We start from the raw sequence: 15,615 nt of genomic DNA on the forward strand, positions 1-15,615 counted from the left end.
GGCCGCGCGTCAGTACGGCGGCTGTGAGGGCGAGCGCGAGCCAGGGCTCCTCCCCCCGCCGCCCGCCAGACGGTGGCTGAGGAGGCAGCGGGAGGGGATGGTGCGTCTGGCGGAGGCGGTGGCGGACGCCGTTCCGGCTCCTCCATCCCCCCCGCCGTCGCCATGGGTGTGAGTAGGGCCCCCCGGCCCGCGCAGATATGAGGTACTGCCCGGCGGCGGGAGGGGACGGGAAGGGGGTGGGGGGGACGACGACGACCCTCCCTGGGAGGGGCGACAGTTCACCCCAGCCAGCGGCGCCCGGCGCGCACCCGCGGGGGGGCAGCGGCGCCTCTGCCCCGCGCTGCTTCTGACGCCGCCCGCCTCCGCACGGTACCGGCGGCCGGGCGTGTCCCGGTGCCCGGGCCCGCTGACAGGCGCCGGGAGCCCGGCACGGAGCGAGGCGCCCTGCTTCTCCTTATGTCTCTCAGTGCCGTGGTCGTCGCCGGTGTGTGGGCGGCCGCGGGGGGGTGGGGGGGGCGCGGAGCCGTGAGGTGGGCGCCCGCGGGATGCGCTCCCTGTGCGGGTCCGGCGCCCGGCTACTGCGCGCTGGGGCGGGCGCCGCTGCTTGCCTTCCTCCGGCTGGCTTTTTTTTACTATTCGTTTAATTTTTATTGGTACCTCACCGGCGTGGGTTTCGCGGGTGCCGTGTTCGCACTACGGTTTTGTGAGTAGAGGAAAGCGGGGCGATGCGGCGGGGGGAGCGCCCCGGTTCCTGTGCGCTGGCTCGGTGATAGACAGCCCTCGCCGTCACGAGACAGCCATCGCTCCCGGAGGGAGCCGTGTCCCGGCCACCCGTGTCCTCCGGGGGATCTCGGACGTGGAATGCAAGGGGTGGGTTCTGCGGGTAGCGGGTTTCCCTTTACCGCGTTGAATAACGATTATTCCTGCTGCCTCCGTCCTCTTTGCTCCCTGCCCCTTCGACGCATACGGTCCGCCCTGGTGCGAAGTGAAGGAGGAATGCCATCCCTTACGGCTTGAAAAGGGCACACGACCAATTGAACGAGGGAATGTTGTCAGGGCGTCAGGAAAAGGAAACCGGTACATGGTCGGTTTTTTGTCCCTTCATTTCTGTTTGCCTCGGATTAGCAGACAACTTTGTGGATAATATTTCCAGTGGACTTCTTTTGTTCTGATTCAGCTGCTGCTTTATTTTGAAAGAAGTCTGTTTTTTCTTTTAGAAAACAATATTTTCTGTGAACTCTACCGTTCTGTGGGGCATGGATGTCATGATAGGGAAAACACTTCCATAGATCATTGAAGTAAGAGAGTATTTTAGTAAATAATTCTTGTTAGTAAAATATCCAGATGTGATAGTGTGGTACTCATTAAAGCAAGAAACACTCTGTTTTCCTCTGCCTCATCCCACCTTCCAGTTCTAAGGTATGCTTTTTGTTTAGAGCTTGTATGGCAATATATATTTAAGGTAATAGCTATGTATCTTAACAACATATTTGAAGTCAGCCTCTAACTGCATGCATTTTTTCCTAAATCAAAAAGCCAAACTGTGTATTTAGGTATTGATGACTCTTCAGAGTGTTAGACTGTGCAGTGTTATTCCACACTGTGTTAGACAACCTTTCTTTCTTTCACCTTTTTGTTCTAGTCACCAGTAACTTCCCTCGATGAGTATCACCAGGTGATGTTTTTATACATTATACTTTTTAGTGAATTGATTACTGAATTCTTCTTTCCGTTTTAAAACGCTCACAGTGCATCTCCAGAGCCCTGCTTGAGGGGGTGAGGTATGGAAAGAGGAGTCTTGCATGTCGGCTGTATTGAGATTTCCAAGTACAGGACTGGGAGGATGTGTTTGCTTGTGGATGATGGGGAGGTGTACTGATTGCGTATAGAAATACAGGTAAAGAAAACAGCTGCATTCTTTTTGTTAACTTATAATTTAGGATATGCAGCTGTCTATGTTTAGGCGTGCGTCTAAGGTCAAAGCAGCTTGAGCCATTTTAGCTTGCGTGATTAGTACTTGTATGCTGTCACTGATTTTGGCAGCTTTACAGGGGTCATGTTTCGTACAGATGAACTGTTTCTGAACAGTTTCTCCAGTGTATTAGGCTCAAACTTCATTTGAGCTGAGCGGGCTGCTCTTTGCACTTGCTGCTTCACAAACCACACTTAATTCTCTCAGTTCTAGTGTTCCCTCTATAATATCCTACTGTCTTTCGTTCCAGATGAGATCCTTTTCAGAGTAGCTGTGTTTTTTTGATAATTTTCCTTTATGTCCTGGTTCAGTGGAATAACTACTTAGATACAGTAAAATAAGAATTGGTATCTCAAAATAAACCAATGACCTGCAGTGCCTATTCTGTCTCTTGCTGCTGTTAGCTATTTGGTGGAAAGTCTGCATGCCCTTTTCTTAATACCTCTAATTATGCAATTAGGATAGCTTTGGATTCAGGAAAGAATGTGAATCTAGCAATTAAATAATTCTAAATTATGATGTTGAATAGCTTTTTCTGGTCTTATCTTTGTACTGTAATCATAAATTGTAATTTTAGTTTTTAGTAGGATAACACCAGGGAAAATAGGAATATAAGAGTTCCGTTTGTAGAATAAAAAGAAAAATAAAAAAGTTAAGGAAAATGTCAGCAATGGCTTGAGGAATGGGGAGAAGATCACCATGGAGAGTTATCAACTATGAACATTTGTTTATGCTGTCTTTAGTAATAGAGTAGAATAAATCATAAACAGAAAGATTTGTTTGTAGTACACATTTCAAGTGGGGGTGGCTCAGAGGTAAACCTGCATGGAACCGAAGAGATCAGATTTTTAATATTTTTTTTTTTACTATAAAAATAAACCAAAGATTGTTTCTGCTCCTGTTGTCTGCTAGAAACTTTGAGTGCTCGTTGCTATTGTATTTAATACAGCTGCTGAACTTGAAATGCCCCCAACACAGTGAGTTGGTTTTGTTTTTACTTGCATAGCATGAAATTGGGTGGTGTGGTAGACAGTTAGAAATTTGGTCCAGTCTGAGATCTAATGATAAATTACTTGTGCACATAAAACCTTACTGTGAGGTACTAAAATTTCTGTATGATATATGGCAAAAGTAGTTACCCTCTTTTTAAGAGTACACTTTCTAAATTTAAAAAAGAATAGTAGATTCCACTGATTATTTTGGGATGGCATTGTTATTGTAGGTATGTCTTGATATTTGCAGATTGCAGTATTCATAACTGTATTTGCCAATCCTTCATACAACAAAACAAAAATTGTACAGTTTTGGAGTTTGCATGTAGATGTCTGGTTAATCCACCTGTCTAGAATGAATCTGTCTAGATAGCTCTGTGTGGAAGGGGTAGAGGTGGTCAAGTTCTTGATAGACCATGCACCATTTATATAGGAGAGATTAGTTTCTAATTACTGATCTTAAATGCTTTTCTACAATTGAAACTGGAATTTGTCTACCTACTTTAGAGTGTCAGAGGATTAACTTCCTGGCCAGAATAGAAAATGAATGGACATTAATAATTTTGGGGCGGGGGGAGTGAAGAGAGGTATCTTCTGTCTTCCCCAGAAAGAAAGGGGTGTTTTTTCTTTTATTTCTCATGCAAAAGGTGCATTTTTACAACATTCCCTTCATTACAATCAGTCAAAATGCAGAAAAATTAAATGGCATAGTACATACTTGGTTTGGTTTTGTCTTATGAAATGTATTAAACTTGTATATGTTGGATATTACGTTTTCCTTTTTCATGTGTTGCTTCTAAGGTAATTGAATTAATTAGTGCTAGTGTCATTTCAGTGGTTGTCTTTCCTTTTCTCTGTAAAGTCAACTTTTCACAAGCATTGTGTGTGTAAAATATATGTCTGGAATTTTGAAATAATCGTATTATTATTTGCTTGAAACCTAAATCTCTGCTGTGTATTTCTCTTTCACAATAGTTCTCAATCTCCCCCGACTCTGTCTCTCGTGGTTGTGTGTGCCCATAGGATATTTGTGGTGACCACAGTTTTGACAACTGAAGTCTAAATACTATGGATTTATAAGAGTAAGTTTTTGTGTGATGGCAATCCTTGAAAATCATAGGCTTGATGGTATGTTCTAGTATTATAGCTAAATATACTAGTGCTAATGTTATAGATTAGCAAGCCCTAGTAACACTATTAAAATCATTTCACTGAAGACCTGTTGTCTCAAGAGTTCAGGTTTTCCTTTGTATTTTGATGGGTAGCTCCTTCTAATTTCCATGGCGATTCTCTGCCTAAATATCTTTTAAGGATCTAGACCTGAGAGTGACTAATCTACTGTAAATGACTGGATAGTGGTTCATCTTTGCATCATTTCAAGACACAGTTATTTGCTCCATATAAATGCACAATTTGTAGATAATAGTTATTAATATACTTCCAAAATATAGAGAACACCTGGGTTTAAATATATGGTTTCTGAAAGAGTGTTCATGGAGAGCAACCTGAAATAGTTGGGACTTCTCTAGAGGACTCATAATGAAACTCCTTTGTAGTATATTGCTTTCTATACTTTCATACATAATTATAAATAATATTTACAACAATTAAATATACCTATGAAATTGTTCATGGGCTATATATGAGGACTTATTTACAGCATTTAGAAAATTTCTAACTCAAACCGCACATAATAAATCTAAAGTAGTATCTTTGGACCAGTTCACTAGTTAGCTGCTCTACTTATCTTTTAGTCATACTTTCTAAAGATGTTTTCCAAAAGTAATTCCCAGACTTTACAACTGAGAATAAAGCAATGGAAAGTGAAGTTTTTAATGGAATATATACTTCATAGTAGAAGCTTCCAGCTAGCACTCACGGACTGTGAGCAGGTAGTCTTGGTTTACCAACATCCGTGGCAGTTAACTGCAGTTTTTATCTTGTTGCTCTGGTCCCCCACTTTTTGAAGAAAGCAGCAGTCAATTTCTATGACTGTTTGGTGTTATGATTTGTATGTGTTTTTACTGTTTAGTGTTAGGCATAACTAAATCTCCTTCATTGTATTAACTGCCCACAGATTTCTTCAGCAAAATTTTTAAGACTTAAAGGACTAAAATAAACAATTCTGCATTAAAATTAAAGCTGTGTGTTTGAGTGCTTACTGAAGATACTGAGTGGCAAGTAATGCAGAACACAGATTTCTAGTTTCTCAAATCTGATAGCCAGGGTTTCTCTACTGATAACTTTATTGGGGTTCGAAGACCACCACACCACATCTTACCAGCAGGCAGCTTTCCTCGGCTTTATCCTTGCTTTGTAATCAGAGACATCTGCAGAACTGTATTAACATTTTGAGGTAAAGACTGCATGCTAACTCTTAAATGAGACAGTAATTGTTTTAAGCAATCAATTACAGTTTTGCAACATGTTACAAAGTAATTTGTTTGTCAATAAATGTAACAGATATGCAAATCAAATTGTTGCATTCCTTCTGTGATTCTGCAGGCCTGCTAAGATCCAAAGGTACCTATGTCACAGTTGCATTGGAGAAACAAGAACTTTTATTCATTTCTGACAGTACTTTTAAGTCTCTCAGTGTGAGTACCTAGAAACAGTATATGAGAAAAATGTTAAAATGATGTCTAGTTGTATGTTTAAGAAAGAGCAACCACCCATCTTGGGGAAAAAAGAAGAAAGGTATCTATTGTTTTCTAAATAATTCTTGCAAAGTATAGATTAACTTTTTGTTAGTTGCCCTACCAGTTGAACTGTAGGGGAGAAATCCAATATTGACACCTGGGAAGGTAATTCAACTGTGTGTCCATTCAGAATAGAACAGTCTTGGGTGCCCGTTTGGCTGAAAAAGCTGTGTAAAGTCAGCTGCATATCTAACTTTCAAAGGTCAAGGTGAGTTTATGCAGGGACACTCAGATGCTTATCAATGATGGCTATCTTCATATTATGTTACAATTTAATACCTATAGTTGTGTTTTGGAAACTTAGTGCTTGTATATTAAGTGTTCATATGACCGATCTGAAAATTGAAGATACGATTGAGCTAATTTTGGGTTTTGAGGTCACCACCCCTTCAGTAAAAAAAGCCTCTTATTAGTAACTGTAAAAATACATTTTTCATGTACTCTAGCTTTATGTAACAATTTCAAATTAACAAGCACAAGAATATGGACTGCCCTGTAAATTGTAAGGTGCAATATTTAACATTTTTTTAAAGTAGGTTTTTTAATAGGTCATGGCAGGATTGGTCAAAACTTCAGTGTTATCTTTTCTGCCAGTCTTGCAATGAAAGAAGATAAAGGCTGAGCAGATCTATTCAATTGCCTAGTTCCAGTTATATTACGTTATGTTTAGGCATTAGCTTCATGTTGTTAATCCCTCATCCTGCAAGCGGTTCTGTATGAACACATGCTTGTACCCATACAAAGCTGGCAGTTGAAAAGAATCTGTTGCAATGTATAGATGCACCTGTGAAGAGTTCCTTGCAGGTACGTGGCCTTCAGCCATGTACAGATTCTGTACAGATTCCTGTGTTTGTGCTGAGGAGCTTTAGACAGAAGCTCAATTACCCAGTGTAAGGTTCCAGTAACTTCCATAAATCTTCAGGGTATTTTGGGGAAGTAAGATTCTTTCTTTCTTACAGAGAATCATGAACTAAAGCTGACAACTTCAGAGTTCTGTTTTGTAATAAAATGCTAGTAATTTGATCATGTACCAAAGAATATGGTGTAATAGTTTAATTTCTTGCACAAAAATACTGACATTTTCTTTGAATCATGTGTGAGTCCCAGTTGGATAAACTTGTTTCTCTGTTTTTCTCAGGCAGACAGATAGGCTCCTATGATATTCAGGGATTTTATTTGTTTTTGCATGGGCATCCAGTATAATTGGCCTTTTTTAGATACCAGTTCTCTGACCTGGTCCTTTGGTGCATCTACTGCCTGTGCTACTGCAACGTTTGCTTTCCTAGCTCCTTGCCTTCACCAGTCAACATTCTTCTTATCTGTTCTTTTTTTCTGTTTTTCCTCTTGTATCTGTATTTCTTCACTTTAATGATCCTGTATATTTCAGCATTATCTAAAGACTGGCAGGTGTTCCTTAGCTTTGTATTTCAATGTTCGTTGATTTTGTTCCATTGATGTTTGTAAGAGCCAATCCCAACAAAGAAAGATTGTGTAAACTAAACTACTGGAAATAGTTTGTAGAGCTACCTGAAATACTTAAAAAATTTTCTCACAAAGAAGCATTCCATTTTAATGCCTCTGTTCTGCAGTGTGTGCTCAAATTGCAAAACAGCATAATAAACAACGAAGTGAGAAGGAAAAATTTTTTATTAGATTAAAGTAGTGTGGAATTAAGTTGCTGGAGGTATTTGGGCAAGTACTAGATTTAAAAACTAGACATGTAACAATGCTTTCCCCCCATTGTTTTCCAACTATTCGTTATAGTCGTCTCTTTTTTAATTCCAGTTTGTAAACCTTAAATTCAGAGGAAAAGTTCAAAACATAGAAGCGTTAAAATATATTTTCACATGGCAAGGTCATCTATACTTAAATTCATGGCCAGACATCATGGATTTTGGAAGTGTTTAATGACAAAGTTTGAAAACATCCATTATCCAGCTTAGAAATTTCTACATGTTCTGCTGTTCTGTACTTACTCAAGACCATAGTAAGCAATATAATATGCTCATCAAAGAATAAGTAGCAACCTGCTATCGAACATTATATGCTAATTTTAAGAAATATGACAAAAATTAAGTTTGTCTTGTAGATAGTGTCTGCTGAAAAATAGTATTGCTTCAAGGAAATGTTGCCAAACTCTATGATGACGTGGGCAGAGGCAAAGGCATTTCATTTTTTGTGTGGTGTAGCACTTGGCTAGATGTAATGTTGGCATTACTGATAAGCTCTGACTGGCTGTGGTCAGGAGTCAGTGACTTAGTTGGTATCAGTAAGTCTGTCTTAGTGTTGAAAATTCTTGTTTGCCAAGAGCCCTTCTGATGGCGTTAGTGGTACAAAGGGGTTGATATTGGACTTCTGAAGATGAGATCTTGTGGTCGACGTAGAATTAAAACAGTTGGATTGTCCCACTCTAATAGTGGGTTCCTCGCACTATTAAGCTTTTATGGTCTCTGAACCAGGCTTGCTGGTAGGAAGCTGGGTAGGGTGTTATCCACGCTCAGAACATGCTTCATTACCATATTTCTTATCAGAATAATCTGAATGGAGTTGAGGGTTGTGCAGCATTTTCACTTTAACAGTTTCATGTTTTTTTGATTAATCAGTCATCCTTTTTGCACAATCAGAAGTTATGGATGAACTGTAAGTCACATAGCTCTGCACAATGACTGGAATCTGCTCTTGTGAAACAGAAATATGAAATACTCTACATGCAGTGCTGGCTTTAACATGTCAAATGCAGCAATGGATTGTTTCCTTAAATGTGTTGCAAACGTATGTTTGGTGCTACTATTTAAACTGAACATGTAAATCTGAGAGGATTGCTTAAAACTTGTGCTGTGTCTAGATGATGCAAGCAAAACAATTTTGCTTTGTGTTTGTTTTTGGAGGAGGGAAAAAGATGCATCCTTTTGAGTCAAGTACTCAACGTTATTCTGAACTGCTGACAAATGCTATTGTATGATTTTTAAAAAATTAGCTTATTTGTATTAACTAGTTGGGTGAATTTAACCCAAAGAGTTTAAATTTGCTATTATTTTAGAATTTACAAATAAAACCATGAGTACTTATGTAATAACTCAGAAGTGTCCCTAAGTAAAGCTGTCTTCTAAATAAAAAAAAAAAAAACCCACCACCAAACCCTGCATGAATTTACCTGATGTGTTCTACGAGCTTATGTAAGACCTTCACACTTTGGTGCTCGTTCCTATTCTTCCTCTATCTTAGGAAATCTGGCAAAGTTTTATTTTAATCTCTTTGTGTTACCTAAGACTTTTCAAGTGATGTTATGGGGAAGATCCTGATGAAGGTTCTGGACTAGTTAGTGATAGCATTTATATGGGCGGTTAAATGGAATTTAAAAGCTAAATTTGCATTGGAAACTTACTGTCCAGAACCAAGTGGTAGTATTTGACATGCTGTGTGAATAAGAAAGAAGTAAAGGAATATTGGATTAACAAAAGCAGCACAGTATTTGTCTGTGTGTGTCTGAGACTAGCCATTTTAGCATCAGATCATCTTAATGCCCCCAGATTAGAGCTACTGGTGTTGTGGGAGAAAAATAGAAAAGTGTGAAAATATTTGATAAAACCCTTCTTTAAAAGAAACAAGACCAAAACAAACAAAAATGCTGAAGACAAGCCTTTTTGATGTGAACATCACCTGATCCTACAGAGTCTAACTCTTAATTTGAATACAGTCTTCGTACAGCAAAGACTAAAATTGATGTGATGTGGTATCTCTGAGTATTTAGGCGCCACCATTTGTTTATGGTGTTGCTTGTCTCTTTGTCAAACCACAGCAGAAAACTTTAGGTTTCAGTATTGGAATTCAGAATGTCATGAGTAGATGACAAACTGGTAGAATGTGGGCTAGTTTCACTCTGCTCCTGCTTGTGTCTTGATAAAAGCTTCGGAGTCCTTACTGAGAAAGAAGAAGAGCTGTAGGACTAAAAAGTAGGAATATGTAGAATGTTTTTTTTTTTTTCTTCCTGGTCTCACCATTTGCTCAGAGGCAGGGATAAGAGAAATGGAGCTTTGACCTTTTGGCGTTTTTGGCTCTTATTAGTTGCTGGCTGGAGGAATTGAACGTGTTCCAGGAATGACATGTTAGCTGAAATTTCAGTAGACTGAAAGACTGTAGTCTTTTCAGCTGGTAGTTGTTTCTGGATGCTTGGTAGGCTCCATTGATAGCTGAATAATAAACCTTCTGCCAATTGTGTGTTGGGTTTCTTTTTTCATGGCGTTTTAAGGACTTTTGTATAAGTAAGAGGGAGGATTCTTCCTTTGGTGGTTTTGATAGATGATAAAGTTATTGTGATCAGAAATCACATGAAGCTTGAGAAATAATTTTGCATTTTTTTTCTGCTCTGTGTGCTTCGAGCAGGAAAATGTTACACTGTAGCTCCAAGGAAAACAGGATTCCCTGCTGGAGTTGCTTAATTCCTAGAGTTTCTGGAATTTGTTATGGCAAAAAGTTCCTGCTTTTCCTGGATTACCTTGATCCAATCCTGAATTAAACCACCTGGGGCTTGTTAGGAAAAGCAAGGTACAGGCTCGTTGGGGCAGGGCAACAACTATGTTAAAATAGCTTTCCTGAGTGTATGTTGGGAATATAATCATGCTGAATCTTTTAAATGGTTATCTTCAAAATCAAAATTAGGCATTCTGCTTGGGAAGTTCAAAAAAGTGACAGAAATTTAGTCCTCTTATTAAAAACAAAACAAACAAACCCTCAAAAACCTGCAAGCATTATGAATCAAGAATGCTGACTCAGCTAAACTTTGTGTACTGAAATGAAACCTAGGAAGCTTGCATACTGAAATTCTTGTGAAATTTCATTTCCTTTTGTGTGGAGGTTTATTGTGCTTTATTATCCTTTCCCAGCTTCAAAAAGGAAATAAAAGAGGGGGAGGGAAGAAATAAATAATTAAAAAAAAAAAATTGTTAATGGAATCCTCCAGAGAGAACAATGCATGCAATTACTCTCCACCTGAGATACTTTGTAGCTAGAGAGGTTTAAAAAGACAGTAAATATAAGGGGCAAGACAAAGGCAGAAGGCTACAAATAGTGCAGATATACCAGTGTGCAGACTTCCAAACTTAGTTTGCTCTTATTATCATTTTTAAGGTGGCAGCAGCAGTTTCTAGTTCTGTACCAGGCCATGTACAAGAGGAAGCTCTTGGATTTTCTGACATCCTCGAGTACTTTTCTGGAGTAGCTTAGATACTTACGATAAGCCACGCTGTACAGCTGGGGAAGAGAGATGGAAAAACACTAGGTTAACAACATTGGCCAAAGAGGAAAAATGGGACCCTGTCTCAACTAAGGTGTTTTAAACATTTGCCTGTTGAGTTCAGTTGTTATCCCTGTACTATATTATGAAACTAGATGAGTATAGTCTACCAATAATTCCATCTTGTATTAGCTTGGCTTTGTCTCTCATTACAGATTAAAGACTTTATTCTGTGAAGATTTAAATAGAAACAAAGCCTTATTGCGATAAAAGGAAACAGACGGAGGTTACCTAGTTAGATGGCTTCCATCTTTCTTTTGATTTGTAGACTTCTAAAATATGTCTTTTGAGATACACATGTGAGACAATGTATATAAACCTAATATTAGGCTTGATTTTTTTTCAGGTTACCTGGAGTCTTCCTTTGTCTTGTGTATGAGCTAAGGGAAACCGTGCTCTTGAATTCTCATGGTCTCTGATTCTCGTTTTGCTGAGAAAAAGGCTTTAACTGATGTGCTTGTAGGCATATAGTAGGGAAGTTCAACCTTTTTATGAATACGCACATCAGGAGACTTATAGCAGGAGTGGTTGCATCTGAGCACAGAGATAACCAAATTGCTGCTTTCTTTTGAGAGCTTACAGAAACCAAATTACATATGTGTGCAGCTATCACTGTGGAACTGACATGTTCATGTGGCTGGCTGTTTCAAATCTCCAGAAGATTCCCTAATAGACTCTTACAGGGGACATGGAAGTATTAGTAAAGTTGGCCTGTTGGTGCTGTGGTGATGGGAATAACCAGTGTGGGAAAAAGTCTCACAGAAGTGCTACTCCAGAGGAGAGGCTTCTTGAGTGATATGTCTGTCCTTGCAGAGTAATAGCAACTTGCATACCTACAATTTGCATGTGTGTTTATTTACCTATTCCTGGTTATCTGAGTTGTTTTAAATTGCCCTACTTTTGTAATGACCTCAGATTTGCACTGTATCTTGAATCACAGCAGTGAACATACTTTTCTCCTCCCGCTAGGAATAGGCTAAATTTGTTGGGAAAGTATTTGGCAGTTATATTCAGTTCATTCTGTTTGAAAAATATCTCAGCAGCTGGTTGCTATAGAATCATTATATCTCTTCCAGATTTTAATGTTTAGTGGGTTGGATACAGTGGGGAGGTTATTGGCAAGGTAACTGAAAAAATGTGTTAAGTTTTTTCTCTCTTGGGGTGATGCTGGCTTAGTGCCTCTTTGTAGGACTTTTTTATTACTGTTTTTCAATGGCTTGCCTGAGCAGTACTGTTGGATGCTATGACCTCTGGCACTGAGTATCTGGTTACTCATATTTTTGGCTAGGCTGTAACATTTTAATGCTATGGCTCATTTTTTTTCTTGCATCGTTGGGTATCAGTTCAGTTAGTATGCCAATCTAGAGATAAGCATTTAAAAAATGAGGTTGAACTGAGTTTCTATTATAGGTCTGCAACACTTAACTTTGCACTAAAACCAATAACAAAATTAGATCTCTCTTGCAACTGTTAGATACCACTTAGAACAACTATGATCCCTGCCCCCCCCCGGCTTTTTAGGTTTGGGTTGTTTTTTGTTGTGGTTTTTTTTTTTTTCCCTTCATAGTGCCTAATTCACAAATGATTTAAGTATATCGCTGGGGCTTGATACTCTGAAATTGCTGTTTTCCAAAGTAGACCAATTCTCCTGTCGCAGAGAGAATCTTTTCTAGGGTTCAGTTATATTGACATGTGCAGTCCTCTAGAAGATCAAATTTTAAGGGTTTGTTTATGTAATCAAAGCTTTTTTATTACTCAGAAATAAATCAGCCTGAAACATAGGCTATGGTCAGGATGGTTCATGCACTTCATCTTGTACCCCTTCAGAATTTTTTAAGAATGGCCTTCTCTCAGGGGTTGGCATAAGCCATGTGTACTGTTCTAATGACTGTATATTGTTTGCATGTTCAGGCAGGTCTATGTTTAGTTCTGTCTTAACATTCTAAATGTTTTAGTTCAGAAGCAGTCTGATAACTTTCTGAATTGTCAGTAATGAAATTAATTTCCCAGAAAGACCCATGGAAGACTACCCAAATTTCAAAGCAGGTTAATGTAAGGGAACAGGTGAATAAAACAGAAAACTTACTTTGTGTAGCGTGGTGTTGGCCACCAGCTGTCATTTCTAGCTTTAGCTCTGACATACCAATCCCCGTTTGGAGAAAGTTTGTCTCCCTCTTCCATTGTTGTTGTTAGACAACTTCTTACTTACTATTTCCCAACAAGTAAATAGTACACTTTGTCCTGAGGTATTACATTTTCTTGTTAGTCTTCAGTGTTTGCACTGTTGCTCAGATTTTTTTGCCTCTATTTCAACTTGATTCTCCCACTTGGTGCCTTCAGTTCTCTCAGTATTTTAACACTGCATGCTTTGACAATGTACCGGCTGCTGGCAGTCAGATTTCTTGAGGCCTCCATTAAGACTTCATTTTTGGGCTGTTAAACCAACAAGAACTTTTCAAAAGGCTAAAGTAATGATTGCAGGGTTGGAAGATGATGATTTTTCAGCTGGGCCTCATTCAAAATTCTTTCTCTTTTGTTAGTGTTGTGGTTTAACCCGAACTAAACACCACACAGCTGCTTGCTCACTCCCCCCTCACCAGGATGGGGGAAGAGAATTAGAAGGGTAAAAGTGAGAAAACTCGTCAGTTAAGAACAGTTTAATAACTGAAATAAAATAAAATAAAAATAATAGTATTAATAATAATAAAAATAAACTGTAATGAAAAGGAAAATAACAGAGAGAGAGAGAAAAATAAAACCCACGAAAAACAAGTGATGCAAATGAAAACAGTTGCTCACCACCAACCAACCAGTGCCCAGCCAGTGCCCGAGCAGCGGCCCCCTTGCCAACCTTCCCCCTAGTTTTATTGCTGAGCATGACGTCATATGGTATGGAATACCCCTTTGGTCAGTTGGGGTCAGCTGTCCCAGCTGTGTCCCCTCCCAACTTTTTGTGCACCCTCAGCCTGCTTGCTGGTGGGGTAGTGTGAGGGAGTAGAAAAGGCCTTGACTCTGTGTAAGCATCCTCAGCAGTAACTAAAACATCCCTGTGTTATCAACGCTGTTTTCAGCACAAATCCAAAACGTAGCCCCATACTAGCTACTATGAAGAACATTAACTCTACCCCAGCCAAAGCCAGCATAGTTAGTATCTCGAAGGAACTGGAGGTGCTGGTTTTTTACTTTCTCCCCACTTCTCAAGCATTTCAATTCTCAGCTGTACAAGCAGCAATTAAATGAGCCATAGACGAATGTATATCCGAGGTACTTGTGTTATTCTCCCAATTGTCATCGTGTATTTAGCATTTAAGAACTGTTAATCAAAATAATTAGTGAGATTTTTTCAGCAGGTCTTAAAGTAAGAACGTTGCCATAGAGTAGAACTCCTGTAGCTCGAAATAGTTGTGATGGACATTGTTCATTGGAAAATTAAAAATAAAAAGGAAAAAGAAAAGAAGTGTGTGAGTAAATGGCCTGTTCAGTCTAGAATGTCAGTACCTCTCTTGGCAATGCTTGCTGGTGGGCTTTATTGAGGATTACTTGCTGCTGCCTTTTTCTCCTTTAAGCGTATGAACTGGCATTTTTTTACTGGAATTTTTTTCTTGCATAATTTGGGATTTCCTGCTTAAAAGTTGCACTAAAACAGCTGTACATTTGAAGGAGTACTTTGAGTACTTGGGTTCTGAAACTGTCAGCAGCAGTATTTAAGCAGATGAGAACTGAGGCATGTACGTGTAATTTTATCTCTATGGGTACTTTATTGCTCGCTTATGTGAGAAAGTAAAGTTGATTTGACTTATGTATGAGATTTATGCTAGTGCTGCTCTGGAAACTTTAAAAAGTGATAGAAAATAGTACTGTAGCATTAGGAAAATTAGTTATTGTCACTAGATTTTCAGAATAAATTAATTTAATAATCTTACTCTTGCTGTCCCACACTAATTATAATTTACTGCTTCATGGGACCTGTTGTGACTGTTCACAACTTTGGAACTGAGCATACTTATTAGAAAATGCTGTATATCATACTCAACATATGTAGTGCCTTCATTGGTTCTTGATTAGACATGTATTCATTGTTCTGATGTCAGATGGTGGTTGAGTATTACTACCTTTTTCTTTCCCCAAAGGGCGACAAGTTAGTTTTGAGGCAAAAGTTCAGATTCTTTTCCCTGCAAGTAGCCAACTCTTCTTTCCAATAAGTTTATTTTGTCTTTTGCCTTTCATTTCAAGTGCCAGTAAATGCCATGTGTATTTTTCAGGAGAGTTGAAAACTAGACTGTTGAGTTTTTGAGAAAGGCTTTTTTGTCTGATGAAGATTTGATTGTAAGTGCTTCAGTGTATGGGGTTTTTGAACAGCTGCAAGATTGACAACTTCATTTTTAATGTAAAATATCTTTAGCCTACACTTCTCCTACAGACAAGTGACTACAAGAAAATCTTGCTTGCCGTTTTAGATGGTAACTTATTAGCTGTAATGATTGGTGAAGGAGTGGATGCTTCATTATAATGCCAGTTTTCATTTTCAGGTCTTAACTCGGAAGGTAAATAGTCAGAAATGTATTTTTAGAATCCAAAGTTTATTTTTAAAGTCCTGTCAGTTGCCAACTCTTAGAGTATGCTGTGCTGTACTGAAGCCAGCCAGTGTGAGTTGAAAAA

The 15,615-nt window shown here is 39.0% G+C and overlaps 1 protein-coding gene across 7 annotated transcripts in view; it reads left to right on the forward strand.

Moving 5' to 3' along the window:
- The first annotated feature begins 57 nt into the window (after positions 1 to 57).
- ITSN1 (intersectin 1) overlaps positions 58 to 15,615 on the forward strand; it is a 145,064-nt gene continuing 129,506 nt past the window's right edge. For 4 of the 7 annotated variants that reach the window (XM_075171948.1, XM_075171919.1, XM_075171941.1 and 1 more), the window contains exon 1: positions 58 to 202. The gene's annotated coding sequence lies outside the window, so the exon portion shown is untranslated. Of the gene's footprint in view, positions 203 to 3,939; positions 4,047 to 5,469; positions 5,562 to 15,615 lie in introns of those variants that run through there. The other 3 variants (XM_075171930.1, XM_075171968.1, XM_075171988.1) reach the window with 3 other exon arrangements.

Source organism: Calonectris borealis, chromosome 1, assembly GCF_964195595.1.
Source record: "Calonectris borealis chromosome 1, bCalBor7.hap1.2, whole genome shotgun sequence".
Classification (NCBI taxonomy): domain Eukaryota; kingdom Metazoa; phylum Chordata; class Aves; order Procellariiformes; family Procellariidae; genus Calonectris; species Calonectris borealis.